The sequence below is a fragment of the Spinacia oleracea genome, unplaced genomic scaffold (assembly GCF_020520425.1).
Source record: "Spinacia oleracea cultivar Varoflay unplaced genomic scaffold, BTI_SOV_V1 SOVchr0_004, whole genome shotgun sequence".
NCBI classification, from domain to species: domain Eukaryota; kingdom Viridiplantae; phylum Streptophyta; class Magnoliopsida; order Caryophyllales; family Amaranthaceae; genus Spinacia; species Spinacia oleracea.
The window spans coordinates 322,812-337,500 of NW_026614332.1; the positions used below are offsets into that span (position 1 = coordinate 322,812).

General features: G+C 34.1%; 2 long non-coding RNA genes across 2 annotated transcripts; both read right to left on the minus strand.

The window, feature by feature from the left end:
• Nucleotides 1-2,153: 2,153 nt before the first annotated feature.
• Nucleotides 2,154-6,507, minus strand: LOC130464812 (uncharacterized). The gene is made up of 4 exons (XR_008925140.1): nt 6,330-6,507; nt 5,968-6,237; nt 5,104-5,168; nt 2,154-2,388 (listed from the first exon to the last, which is right to left on the minus strand). It is a non-coding gene; the product is annotated as an uncharacterized lncRNA (long non-coding RNA).
• A 4,142-nt stretch (nt 6,508-10,649) lies between these two features.
• LOC130464819 (uncharacterized) lies at nt 10,650-13,197 on the minus strand. The gene is made up of 4 exons (XR_008925141.1): nt 13,064-13,197; nt 12,702-12,971; nt 11,838-11,902; nt 10,650-10,873 (listed from the first exon to the last, which is right to left on the minus strand). It is a non-coding gene; the product is annotated as an uncharacterized lncRNA (long non-coding RNA).
• Nucleotides 13,198-14,689: the final 1,492 nt, after the last annotated feature.

The following is a 14,689-nucleotide window of genomic DNA, read 5'->3' on the forward strand; positions in this document are numbered from 1 at the left end:
AATTTTAACTCTAAATGTGCACGATAACAGGACTCCAAAAAACGCCCAGATTTATTTGTATAAGCCAAAATTTATGTTTGTTATATATATATGAATCGCATATAATATACATAATAAAACATTATTCACCACAATTATAAATTTAAAATTAAAGTGCAACATAAGATCGATCAATGAAACCTGAATTGTGAATAATTGATCTTCAATTAACAATAAAGTTAACTTACAAAAACATAAGTATAAAATTAAGTAATACAAAAACCTATTAGTCTAAAATTTCATCTTGAAAACAAAGGCCAATCGAAGCCTATAAGTTCAAGAGTATGAGCTTCATAGTAGAAGGAGCTACGCATCATCCCTTGATTCCTTTCTTCCACCACCACAATCTTCAAATGCATCACGGACCTAAAAAACAATCAAAGAACAATAAGAATTCGAATCACATCACGGCCAAAACATCCTACAATTTCTTCTCAAGCAGTAAGATATCCTCATTCCATAGTGGGTCAACAACAGAACATCAAAGAAAACCACCCAAAATATTCTCATCTTACAAAGTAATGGTACAATTATGAAAACCTTAATACTTTTACAACAAAATTTGAATAAAAATCAATCGACATTGATAATACAAATACGACAATCCATATTCAACCCTAACCACGTAGGTCCACTGTAGACCAGCGTTGGTCTACAAGTATTTAGAACAACTTTGGTCTACAGGTATGTAGAACCACGTTGGTCTACAGGTTGGTAGAACCACGTTGGTCTAACGTAGACCAGCATTGGTCTACAGGTTTGTAGAACCACGTTGGTCTACAAGTTAATAGAACCACGTTGGTCTACAGTAGACCCGTATTGGTCTACAGAAGACTACCTTTTCTTACACCTTCGGGAAGCTAAGATGGAAATTTGAAAGTTATGCACCGTACTACTGTAGGCCGGATTGATATTATTCTCTTCTTCCTTGCCTATTCTATTTCCATTCCGTATTTAAATTTATTTAATTATTATTAGTGATTTTGATTATTTAAACTGATGGAAACGGTTATGAACACCGTATTGTGATGTTTTACGTGTTTGAATTCATGAGGATGATTTTAATTAAAAGAGTAATTATTTTCATATTTGATTATTTATTAAAGCTTGGATTTTTAATGTCTAACCGTAATTTTTATGGTTAATTAAGATTAGGAATTTGTTTAAGCTTATTTATGTTGGGGGATTGAATTTTGTTGGAAAAGCGTTAGTAAGACTTTTTAGTTTGTCTACTTTCAGGAATGGAAATGTTTCCATCAAAGTTCTGTAATCTAGGACACCTAGAGAAATTGGAGTGTGAGCCTCCACATCTATATGTCAAGAAGATTGAGTTTGCATGTACTCCCTCTGTCCCAGATTAGTTGTTACACTTTCCTTTTTCGTCCATCCCAGATTAGTTGTTACACTTCTAAATTAGGAATGAACCCACAGTTATTATATTGTCTCTCTGTCCCACTATTTTTTTTTTGTCCCCACACCCTCTCTCATCCTATTAAAAAAAATACTCCACTAATTCCTATCACATCTACTTTTTCAATAAAATAACAATTGATAACCAAACAACCACTTATCACCTAAAACTTTGGGCAAAGGTAAGTGTAACAACTAATTTGGGACGGAGGGAGTAACTATTTTGCTATGATCAAAGATTTGTCTCACTTAAGGAATAGGGATGTGATGTCAGAAATGGTGATTCATTGCTTGACTTATGAGACTGCACTCCCTATATTACGGCGACCGTGATAACGGTTAAGGCTATTTACCAGAATTACGCAGCGGAATTAACTAACTTTCAAAACACATTAAATAAATAGTTAATGGTTATTAAAACAAGTTGGAACCGTTTAGGCCCAAATCCAAAGTATTAAACCATTTGAAAATCCATTAACTATAAATAGTATCAGTCATGACTGTAATTAAAATAGAGTTTATAAAATACGGAAGAATAAAACTCTCAACTCGAATCCCATGATAACTTCTCCCGCAAGTTATCTCTACAAACCTGCTGTAACACCCCGAAAATTCTCTCTTTTCTAAAATAATCTTTTAATATAAAACGTAGAGAATTATCAAGGCATTATCGCCCGTGTAAAAACGTAACGGCTTATTCAGAATTTTGCAGCGGAAAACATAAAACTAACTTTTAGGTTCATAAATAATCTATTACATATTAGGTCCAAACCAATTAACTGAAATAAGGAAATACGAATAGTACGACAAATTTCAAATCCAAGTTAACAAATTAAATCACTCAAGTAAACAAATAGAACTACAAGCTCTCTAATCCCGATCCCAATGATGCATCATCTTCAAACCTGTAGATGGGCAACGCTTATTGATCCTTAGAGACTGCTCACCAAAGATGGGTCATCACAGGATCAATAAGGCATAGCCATGATCAACACACACAAACAAAGCACGTAATCAGCAAAGCTGAGTACTACATACTAAAACAACAACAATCCTAGCATGATACTATCATACTAACAACCCTAACATGATACTAATAAATATAAGTAAGGACAGACAAAACATAATAATTTGACGACCATACTTGACTAGACTAAGCTAGACTTAATAACCATAATATTATTTTAGTTAAAATAGACAATGGACCGAGTTGTCCATCCAGAAGTCTTCACTAAGGAAGACGAGGTACGGGCGCGACTCCGTAACCTCAGTGACCTGCGATATCGAGGAACGTTTGAATAAAAATAGAACACGGTGATCAATCCGGTCCCAGAAAAGGCCATGGGCTACCACCATGAACCCCAACTCCTGTTTGTCCGTCACTTCAGACGTGCACAGTCTAAAGCTATTGCTATTCAGTTTCACTTTACATGATTTACAAATTGAGATTCCGTTATGACTCAACCATTACATAAGACATACAATTCACATTTGTTCACAACTGTTTTTATCTTGGAATTAAGTAAGTGATCATAAAAGCATCAATCAAGACTCATTCCAATTTATCCAACCTTTCCTTTACCCATGAGCAACCCTGTATATGGGCATAAAGTTTCAACTTACTAAACAAGGTCCTCCGCCCTCATAAAGTAGTGAAAAGATAGAAAGGGAACAACAACCAATCGATCCAACCCAATCATATAGAATAATCTAGTATTCCCAACCAACATGTTTGTATCAATCATCCATACTAACATGTTACAGTTCTCATAGTGCAAAATAAGTTCAATAAGTTTGTCCAACAGTATTAAACATGCACATTCAATATAACCCAGTTCGTCCATAATATCAACATCACCAAGTTCAACAATAATATCAACATAACCAAGTTCAACAACAAGATTCAACATGGTTTCAACAATTAGCACACATTCCAAGCACACAGGTATGTACGTACCTTGCATAAACAACTAATAGGCCACTTTAACACTTTCAAAAGTCGCCTAAAGAGAATTCTCCGCCTAAAACAACCAACAAGGATTCCCAATCAATTTCTAATCATTCACAACTATAATAAAGCATTCTAAATACATCCTAAACATATTTAGAACCTTCCCCAATATCCAAACTTGAATATTTGATTTCCTAACATCATAATTATTAAATTACTGATTGAAATTCGTTGAAAACTCTTCGCAAACATCATACTTTAAATTTTCAGCAATATAACTAATTTCAAACTACTCCCAAAACTTTGAAATCATAAAAACAATAACTTTAATAATTTATAATCATTCTACCATGATTTCAAAACTATTAAACCTTTAAAACCTTAAAATTTATGTAACACCCCGACAATTCTCTCTTTTCTAAAATAACCTTTTTTTATAAAACGTAGAGAATTATCAAGGCATTATCGCCCGTGTGAAAACGTAACGGCTTATTCAGAATTTTTGCAGCGGAAAACATAAAACTAACTTTAGGTTTATAAATAATCGATTACAAGTTTAATCCCAAAAACCAATAAAAGAAAATAAGGAAATATAAATAGTACGACAAGTTTAAAGTCCGATTAAACAAACCCAAGTCAACTTATCAAAACAAAACTAAATACAAGCTCTCTATTCCCGATCCCAATGATGCAACATCTTCAAACCTGCAGATGGACAATGCTTATTGATCCTTAGAGACTGCTCACCAAAGATTGGGTCATCACAGGATCAATAAGGCATAGCCATGATCAACATGCACAAGCAAAAACACGTAATCAGCAAAGCTGAGTACTACATACTAAATCAATAATAGTCCTAACATGATTCTATATTAAACGAACAATCCTAACATGATACTAAATAAAACATAAGCAAGGATAATCAAAATATATTGACTTGAAAACTATATTTGACTGAACTAGACCTTTGTATCATTAACATTATTTTAATTGAAATAGTCAATGGACTGAGTTGTCTACTAGAAACTTCTTCTTCTTCACTAAGGAAGACGAGGTACGGGCGCGACTCCGTAAACCCCAATGACCTGCGATATCGAGGGACTTTTAAATAAAAATAGAACCGGTGATCAATCCGGCCCCAGAAAAAGCCATAGGCGACCCATGACCCCAACTCCTGATTGTCCGTCACTTTAGACGTGCACAGTCTAAAGCTATTGCTACTCAGTTTCACTTTACATGACTTAACTTTTAATACTTGGTTATGACTCATCAAACATAAATATTATATTCAACAAGTAAACACAACTTCTTTTATCTTTGAATTAAACCAGTGATCACAACATTCAACCAAGAGCCAATTCCAACTATTTTAATCCTTCCTTTATCCATATTTAAAAACCTTTATTAGGCACAAGGTTCAACTACCAAACAAGGTCCTCGGCCCTTATAAAGTATTGAAAATCTAAAGAGGAACAACGATCAATAAAGATCAAAACCAATATTAAATAATATAAAGTTCCACAAAACCAACATGCTTGCATCAATATTCCATGCTAACATGATTCAATTCATATAAATAAAGTTCTATGCTCAACGCATTAATTCAACGGCATTGAACATGAAATTCCAACATAAACAAGTTCATAAATATATTCATCATATTCTCAATACAACACACATCCAAGCACACGGTATGTACGTACCTTGTGTAAACAAACTGATAGGCCACTTTAACGAATTCAAAAGTCACCCACAAAGAATTCTCCGCCTAACATAATCAAGAAACGTACCCAAATCAATTCCTAATCATTGGCAACCATAACAAAGCTTTCTAAATGCATCCTAAACATATTTAGAACATTCCCCAATATCAAAACTTAAACCTTTGATTTCCTAGCATCATAATTATTGAATTAGTGATTGAAATTCGTTGAAAACTCTTTGCAAACATCGTACTTAAAATTTTCAGCAATATAACTAATTTCAAACTACTCCAAAACATAATTAACATTCTTAGAATCATAAAAATAATAGCTTTAATAATGTATAATCATTCTATTATGATTTTAGAACATTAAAACCTTAAAAATCCATGCTTTACTAATTAAATTCCTTATTTCAATTCAACTATGTAATCTGAAAATTAAATTATCAATTAAGCATAATGTATAATCTGAAAATCTAATTTAATCATAAAAACTTATAATTTATATTCACGAAACATGAATTAAATTAATAAAACTTAATTAAAACCCTAATTTAAACGTAATTAACAAATCTGAAAATAATTAAATTAATTTCGACAACATATAATCTGAGAATTAGTAATTAAATCTTAAAAATCATAAATTTATTAAATCAAATCATGAATTAAATCACTAAACTAATTTAAACTCTAACTTATGTATTAATCAACCAAAACTGAAAATAATTAATTTATAATATCAATACCAAATCTGAAAATTATAATTTAATTATAAAGATTAATAATTTAATTCTAGAAACATAAACAAAAATCAATAAACTTATTAAAACATTTAAATAACTTAGGGTTTAAGAAAGTCAACCAAAAGGAGAGGAGGAGTGCTGGCCGGCGGTGACTAGGGCACGGCGGGGACAGCGGCGGCTAGCAGAGGTGGCGCTGGTCGGGTCAGGTGTCGGCACGGGTGGTTGCTGGTGGTTGTTGGTCGAACCAAAAACGCAAGGAGAGAGAGAAACCGAAACCCAAGAGGAGAAGGAGGGTTTCCGGCTGGACAGGCGCGGCAGCGACGCTGCAGGTGGGCGGCGCAGCGAAGGGGAACGACGAGTGGGTGGCGGTGCTCGGTGGTTGTGCGTGGCTGCGCAACAACAGAAACATGTGAGGAGGAGAGCAAGAAAACGAAGGAGAAAAAGAAAGGAAAAACGAGTGAGAGAAGGAGAAGGAGATTACCGGCGATGGTCCGACGTGGTTGCGGGTGGCCGGTGGTCGGCGGCGTGAGCAGTAGCAGCAAGGACAGCGGCGTGAAGGAGAGCAAGGTCTTGAGAGTTCACGTGAAGGGGAAGCAAAGTTTGAGGGTTTAGGTGTTTTTGGTTTCACGTGAAATTGAAGCAAGGAGGGGAGAGTTGTTTACGTGAGATTAGAACATGGATTGGGGTATGGGTTTACTTATTTGGGCTTTGTCAACTTGGGCTAGGACTAGAATTGAGGTTAATCGAATCCAAAAAATAGTTAGGATTGTTTATCCAAATTCAATCGAACGCGTTTTCGTAATTCGAATTCTTTTCACGTAAAATTCTAAAATCATTTTTGATTGTACAAACCGTTAAAATATTTCGAACATATTTAAATAAAATTAAATATACATTAAATATATAAATATAATAAAGTTCAAAAATCGTTAAATATTTAGAACGTACTTAAAATAAAATGAATATACGTTAATTATATATTTATTACTAAAATTCATAAGTTCTATTTAAATATAAATAATATACGTTAAAAATATATTAATAAAATTTATAAATTTACGGGGGATTACAATCTACCCCTCTTAAAAGAAGTTTCGTCCCGAAACTTGACACGAAATTTCCCACATTTTCCCAAAAGCTTTTAACTTATTCTTACTAGAGAAATACTTGTGCCACCTATGTGCACTCTTTTGCCAACTCAAAGCTGTTTGTGTTACTAATGAACACATTTTCTTATGCGGAGAGTCTATTTGCTTTGCATCAACTTGTAAAATTTGCTAAAATAAGCACAGAAAATGCCACAAAATAGGTAAAAAGCGCGAATTTCTATCGCATTCTACCCCCTTAAAGAAAACGAGTTACGCCCTCGTAACTCACCTCAGGGAATAACTAACTAAAATTCTCTTTTGACGAATTCTATCCTCAAAATTCCTATATCACTAAAACTACTAACTTTAGACTTTTCACAACAGATGACGAAACAAAAGAACAAGTCACCACGAATTAAATAATGCTTAACTTGCGCGGAGTTAATAGAAAAGTACCAGAATCCATATCGGCAGATCGTTCATCCTCATTCTGATTCATCATGTACAACTTTCCTGGAGCCTTATTCGGGTTGTTGTTATCATTTGCAGGCTTATTATAGTTCTCTTGATTGTTTTGTGCCCCTCCAGGCTTTGAATTTTGACCTCCAGACTGGTTAAACCTCACTTGGTTTCCACCTCCATTACTATTTTGTTCCTTTCTGTGCTTAGTGAAGCACTCATACTCCCTATGTCCCCTTTTCTGACAATAGTTGCAGGTCACTAATTCTCCTTTGCAGTTCTTACCAGGGTGATTGTTACTGCACATCTTGCAATAATGCACTCTCTCAGATGGGTTCGAGTTGTTGTGGTGCCCCTGATTGTTTCCTCCTTGGAAATTTCCATTTCCATTCCCATTTCCGTTTCTATTCTTTTTAAAGTTTTCTTGGTTACCCCCAGCATTAAAATCTTTCCTCTTTTCCCCAATTACCACAGTTTTCTTTTCCCTTCTAGACTGCAGACCATAAATATGAGCAGCTCTCCCATACACTATGTCTAAGGAAGTAAAAGTTTCTCCACCTAATCCCAGTTGAATTTCATCCGTCAGCCCTTGCTCAAACCTTTGAGCCTTTAGCTCCTCAGTAGCTACGACCTCAGGTGCAAACCTCGATAAGGTTATAAACTTGCTATAGTATTCAGCAATAGTCATATTCCCCATCCTAAGGTTGATAAACTCCTGCGCTTTCTGCTTTCTCATAAAAGGAGGATAAAACTTCCCCCTCAAGGCAACTATGAATGAATCCCAATTGAATCCCTCAACAGCACTTAGTCTATTTCCATTTTCTTTCCACCACAAATCGGCTTCATCTTTTAGATATAGGACAGCTTGACTTACTCTCATACTCCCAGGGCAACTCACAGCCTCAAATAGTTTCTCAAATTCCCTAATCCAGTTTTCCAGGAAGGTAGGGTCTGCTTGTCCCTTGAAATACGGTGGCTTGACCTTAGAAAGTCTTTCAAACATTTCCCCTGCAGAATCGGGGCGCTCAGTTCTCTCCTGGGTTAGCTTTTCCGCCAAGAGGCGAATCGCAGCAGCTAGATCATTGTTGTTGGCCATTCTAGAACGCGACCTGCAATTAGTATACTCTATTTCAGGTTTGAAACACCACTTATACATTATCCCATACAATTTAATACTTGAATTGACCATAAAGATCGCCTCAACCAACAATGTTCACATTAATACACATCATTTACGAAGGCACGAAAATCGTTTATGAAGGTGCAACGATCGTCTACAAGATGCAATAATCATTGGAAAATAATCATCCTCAATAATTCGCGAAAGACATTTACGCACTACACATAAGGCATAACATTTTGAATCATATTGGTCATGAGGGTCTAGATTGGCCCTTACTTCCTTTATGTACTCAAATCATTTAATATTTTTGTGGCAATTGAATTGATCCACAATTCACACTGAGTATGCAACCAATAAAGAATTAATCCATGACGTACTACCTAGAGGTTGGGGTATTATGGAATCCTCAAAATAGAATAAAGAACAATTCCTTGAAAACTTTAACTTTTATTGCTAACTCCATAGAGGTTTATTACATCCTTGAAAATAATAAAGAACATTTCAAACTTCAATAAAATTTAACCTTAAACTGTTGTAGCTTTGCTACTTATTCTTTAAAACATAAAAGAGCTAATAAACTATTTATGACTTCAAAATATTTGTGGCCTCTTGCCTATCCATTGCTCCTGAAACTTGCGGAGTGAAATTTAGATCTCAAGATCATCGAACTCTTCTTCAGGGTCTTCATCGGGGTCTTCCTCAGGGTTTGCATCTTCACCCATGTCTTCATTTTGATTAGGCTCACTTGCCATCTCCTGTTCACTTTCGAGCTCTGCATTCGAATCACTAGAGATCTCAATGGTTGGCTCATGAGCCGCTAGGTTAGGATTCTCTGCCTCAACACCTACATTCTCATTCTCCACAGCTACATCATTTTCCTCTAGGTCATTATTTACACTAATTCCCATAGGTTCTTCTGTAACTGAATCCCCAACATGACTCCCTACGATTTTACCGTCTCTAAACCCACTTTCTGCTGCTTCAATAATGGTGGTCAGAATTTCTGAATCATATTTCCATCTACCATCCCAAGTTCCATACTTAACCAAGTTTGGAGTTCCATTATCAGAATGCATGTCTTTAAACCTTTCCTTGAGTTCTAGGTATGGAAATTTGTTAGGTAAGCAATTAATGATAGTGGCTGCTATGATATCCTTTCTCATTAAGATAGGTTGCCCTTGAACCTTAGCATAATATTCACATCCAAACACAATTTTCTTCACATAAATATCTGGGGTTTCTATATCAAGTTTCTCGAAGGATCCTATATTGGTATACTTGGAAAGAAACATTTTATTCCTGAAATAAACAATTCAAGGTCTCACTAACGATTTTCCAGCCAAAACATAAACAAGGTTCAGTAATCGATAAGTTTGGTGGAATCAAACAATTCTTTATGCACTTGTAAATGTAACACTTAAACAATTAGCACATGCACATACATAACAATCAATTTCTTATCATTGACTAGCTACTAATGTACATATAATTCTATCTTATATGCCCTTCTTATACTACCCATCTCTCATAAACTAAAGCATTAGAATCATTTATATAACGAAATAAAAGAACGAAAATATAATAAAATTATAACGTAGCGAATAAATTCGAGAATAAAGTTATTAATTCAAAAAGATTTATATTTCCTAATTAACGAATTCTAACTCTTGAAACAACTTTAAAAAAATTGAACTCCTTTTTAAAAAAAAATGTATTTATATTATTTTTATTTATTTGTTTGAATAATAAATAATAAAAAAATAAAAATGTCCAAAGTATCACTTTAACTTGGAAAAATAATTTGATTTCGAACGTAAATAAGGAATATCGTATACTTTCAAACAAGGTAAAATGAAATCGGCCCCCCAAAAAGAAGTACCAATTTTTGAACACTATAATACGTAGAATCTCGATTTTTTTTTTTTTTTAGAAATTTATTTTAAATAACTAGATAGTTAGGCGCCTAAAAATTTATTAAAGTAAAACCTTAGCTTCTAGATACCACTTTGTAACACCCCGACAATTCTCTCTTTTCTAAAATAACCTTTTTTTATAAAACGTAGAGAATTATCAAGGCATTATCGCCCGTGTGAAAACGTAACGGCTTATTCAGAATTTTTGCAGCGGAAAACATAAAACTAACTTTAGGTTTATAAATAATCGATTACAGGTTTAATCCCAAAAACCAATAAAAGAAAATAAGGAAATATAAATAGTACGACAAGTTTAAAGTCCGATTAAACAAACCCAAGTCAACTTATCAAAACAAAACTAAATACAAGCTCTCTATTCCCGATCCCAATGATGCAACATCTTCAAACCTGCAGATGGACAATGCTTATTGATCCTTAGAGACTGCTCACCAAAGATTGGGTCATCACAGGATCAATAAGGCATAGCCATGATCAACATGCACAAGCAAAAACACGTAATCAGCAAAGCTGAGTACTACATACTAAATCAATAATAGTCCTAACATGATTCTATATTAAACGAACAATCCTAACATGATACTAAATAAAACATAAGCAAGGATAATCAAAATATATTGACTTGAAAACTATATTTGACTGAACTAGACCTTTGTATCATTAACATTATTTTAATTGAAATAGTCAATGGACTGAGTTGTCTACTAGAAACTTCTTCTTCTTCACTAAGGAAGACGAGGTACGGGCGCGACTCCGTAAACCCCAATGACCTGCGATATCGAGGGACTTTTAAATAAAAATAGAACCGGTGATCAATCCGGCCCCAGAAAAAGCCATAGGCGACCCATGACCCCAACTCCTGATTGTCCGTCACTTTAGACGTGCACAGTCTAAAGCTATTGCTACTCAGTTTCACTTTACATGACTTAACTTTTAATACTTGGTTATGACTCATCAAACATAAATATTATATTCAACAAGTAAACACAACTTCTTTTATCTTTGAATTAAACCAGTGATCACAACATTCAACCAAGAGCCAATTCCAACTATTTTAATCCTTCCTTTATCCATATTTAAAAACCTTTATTAGGCACAAGGTTCAACTACCAAACAAGGTCCTCGGCCCTTATAAAGTATTGAAAATCTAAAGAGGAACAACGATCAATAAAGATCAAAACCAATATTAAATAATATAAAGTTCCACAAAACCAACATGCTTGCATCAATATTCCATGCTAACATGATTCAATTCTTATAAATAAAGTTCTATGCTCAACGCATTAATTCAACGGCATTGAACATGAAATTCCAACATAAACAAGTTCATAAATATATTCATCATATTCTCAATACAACACACATCCAAGCACACGGTATGTACGTACCTTGTGTAAACAAACTGATAGGCCACTTTAACGAATTCAAAAGTCACCCACAAAGAATTCTCCGCCTAACATAATCAAGAAACGTACCCAAATCAATTCCTAATCATTGGCAACCATAACAAAGCTTTCTAAATGCATCCTAAACATATTTAGAACATTCCCCAATATCAAAACTTAAACCTTTGATTTCCTAGCATCATAATTATTGAATTAGTGATTGAAATTCGTTGAAAACTCTTTGCAAACATCGTACTTTAAATTTTCAGCAATATAACTAATTTCAAACTACTCCAAAACATAATTAACATTCTTAGAATCATAAAAATAATAGCTTTAATAATGTATAATCATTCTATTATGATTTTAGAACATTAAAACCTTAAAAATCCATGCTTTACTAATTAAATTCCTTATTTCAATTCAACTATGTAATCTGAAAATTAAATTATCAATTAAGCATAATGTATAATCTGAAAATCTAATTTAATCATAAAAACTTATAATTTATATTCACGAAACATGAATTAAATTAATAAAACTTAATTAAAACCCTAATTTAAACGTAATTAACAAATCTGAAAATAATTAAATTAATTTCGACAACATATAATCTGAGAATTAGTAATTAAATCTTAAAAATCATAAATTTATTAAATCAAATCATGAATTAAAACACTAAACTACTTTAAACTCTAACTTATGTATTAATCAACCAAAACTGAAAATAATTAATTTATAATATCAATACCAAATCTGAAAATTATAATTTAATTATAAAGATTAATAATTTAATTCTAGAAACATAAACAAAAATCAATAAACTTATTAAAACATTTAAATAACTTAGGGTTTAAGAAAGTCAACCAAAAGGAGAGGAGGAGTGCTGGCCGGCGGTGACTAGGGCACGGCGGGGACAGCGGCGGCTAGCAGAGGTGGCGCTGGTCGGGTCAGGTGTCGGCACGGGTGGTTGCTGGTGGTTGTTGGTCGAACCAAAAACGCAAGGAGAGAGAGAAACCGAAACCCAAGAGGAGAAGGAGGGTTTCCGGCTGGACAGGCGCGGCAGCGACGCTGCAGGTGGGCGGCGCAGCGAAGGGGAACGACGAGTGGGTGGCGGTGCTCGGTGGTTGTGCGTGGCTGCGCAACAACAGAAACATGTGAGGAGGAGAGCATGAAAACGAAGGAGAAAAAGAAAGGAAAAACGAGTGAGAGAAGGAGAAGGAGATTACCGGCGATGGTCCGACGTGGTTGCGGGTGGCCGGTGGTCGGCGGCGTGAGCAGTAGCAGCAAGGACAGCGGCGTGAAGGAGAGCAAGGTCTTGAGAGTTCACGTGAAGGGGAAGCAAAGTTTGAGGGTTTAGGTGTTTTTGGTTTCACGTGAAATTGAAGCAAGGAGGGGAGAGTTGTTTACGTGAGATTAGAACATGGATTGGGGTATGGGTTTACTTATTTGGGCTTTGTCAACTTGGGCTAGGACTAGAATTGAGGTTAATCGAATCCAAAAAATAGTTAGGATTGTTTATCCAAATTCAATCGAACGCGTTTTCGTAATTCGAATTCTTTTCACGTAAAATTCTAAAATCATTTTTGATTGTACAAACCGTTAAAATATTTCGAACATATTTAAATAAAATTAAATATACATTAAATATATAAATATAATAAAGTTCAAAAATCGTTAAATATTTAGAACGTACTTAAAATAAAATGAATATACGTTAATTATATATTTATTACTAAAATTCATAAGTTCTATTTAAATATAAATAATATACGTTAAAAATATATTAATAAAATTTATAAGTTATTTCAATGCTTTGGTTTATGAACCTTAAAGGCCTATTATTTATGAACCTTAAAGGTTTAATAGTTTTGAAATCATGGTAGAATGATTATAAATTATTAAAGTTATTGTTTTTATGATTTCAAAGTTTTGGGAGTAGTTTGAAATTAGTTATATTGCTGAAAATTTAAAGTATGATGTTTGCGAAGAGTTTTCAACGAATTTCAATCAGTAATTTAATAATTATGATGTTAGGAAATCAAATATTCAAGTTTGGATATTGGGGAAGGTTCTAAATATGTTTAGGATGTATTTAGAATGCTTTATTATAGTTGTGAATGATTAGAAATTGATTGGGAATCCTTGTTGGTTGTTTTAGGCGGAGAATTCTCTATAGGCGACTTTTGAAAGTGTTAAAGTGGCCTATTAGTTGTTTATGCAAGGTACGTACATACCTGTGTGCTTGGAATGTGTGCTAATTGTTGAAACCATGTTGAATCTTGTTGTTGAACTTGGTTATGTTGATATTATTGTTGAACTTGGTGATGTTGATATTATGGACGAACTGGGTTATATTGAATGTGCATGTTTAATACTGTTGGACAAACTTATTGAACTTATTTTGCACTATGAGAACTGTAACATGTTAGTATGGATGATTGATACAAACATGTTGGTTGGGAACACTAGATTATTCTATATGATTGGGTTGGATCGATTGGTTGTTGTTCCCTTTCTATCTTTTCACTACTTTATGAGGGCGGAGGACCTTGTTTAGTAAGTTGAAACTTTATGCCCATATACAGGGTTGCTCATGGTTAAAGGAAAGGTTGGATAAATTGGAATGAGTCTTGATTGATGCTTTTATGATCACTTACTTAATTCCAAGATAAAAACAGTTGTGAACAAATGTGAATTGTATGTCTTATGTAATGGTTGAGTCATAACGGAATCTCAATTTGTAAATCATGTAAAGTGAAACTGAATAGCAATAGCTTTAGACTGTGCACGTCTGAAGTGACGGACAAACAGGAGTTGGGGTTCATGGTGGTAGCCCATGGCCTTTTCTGGGA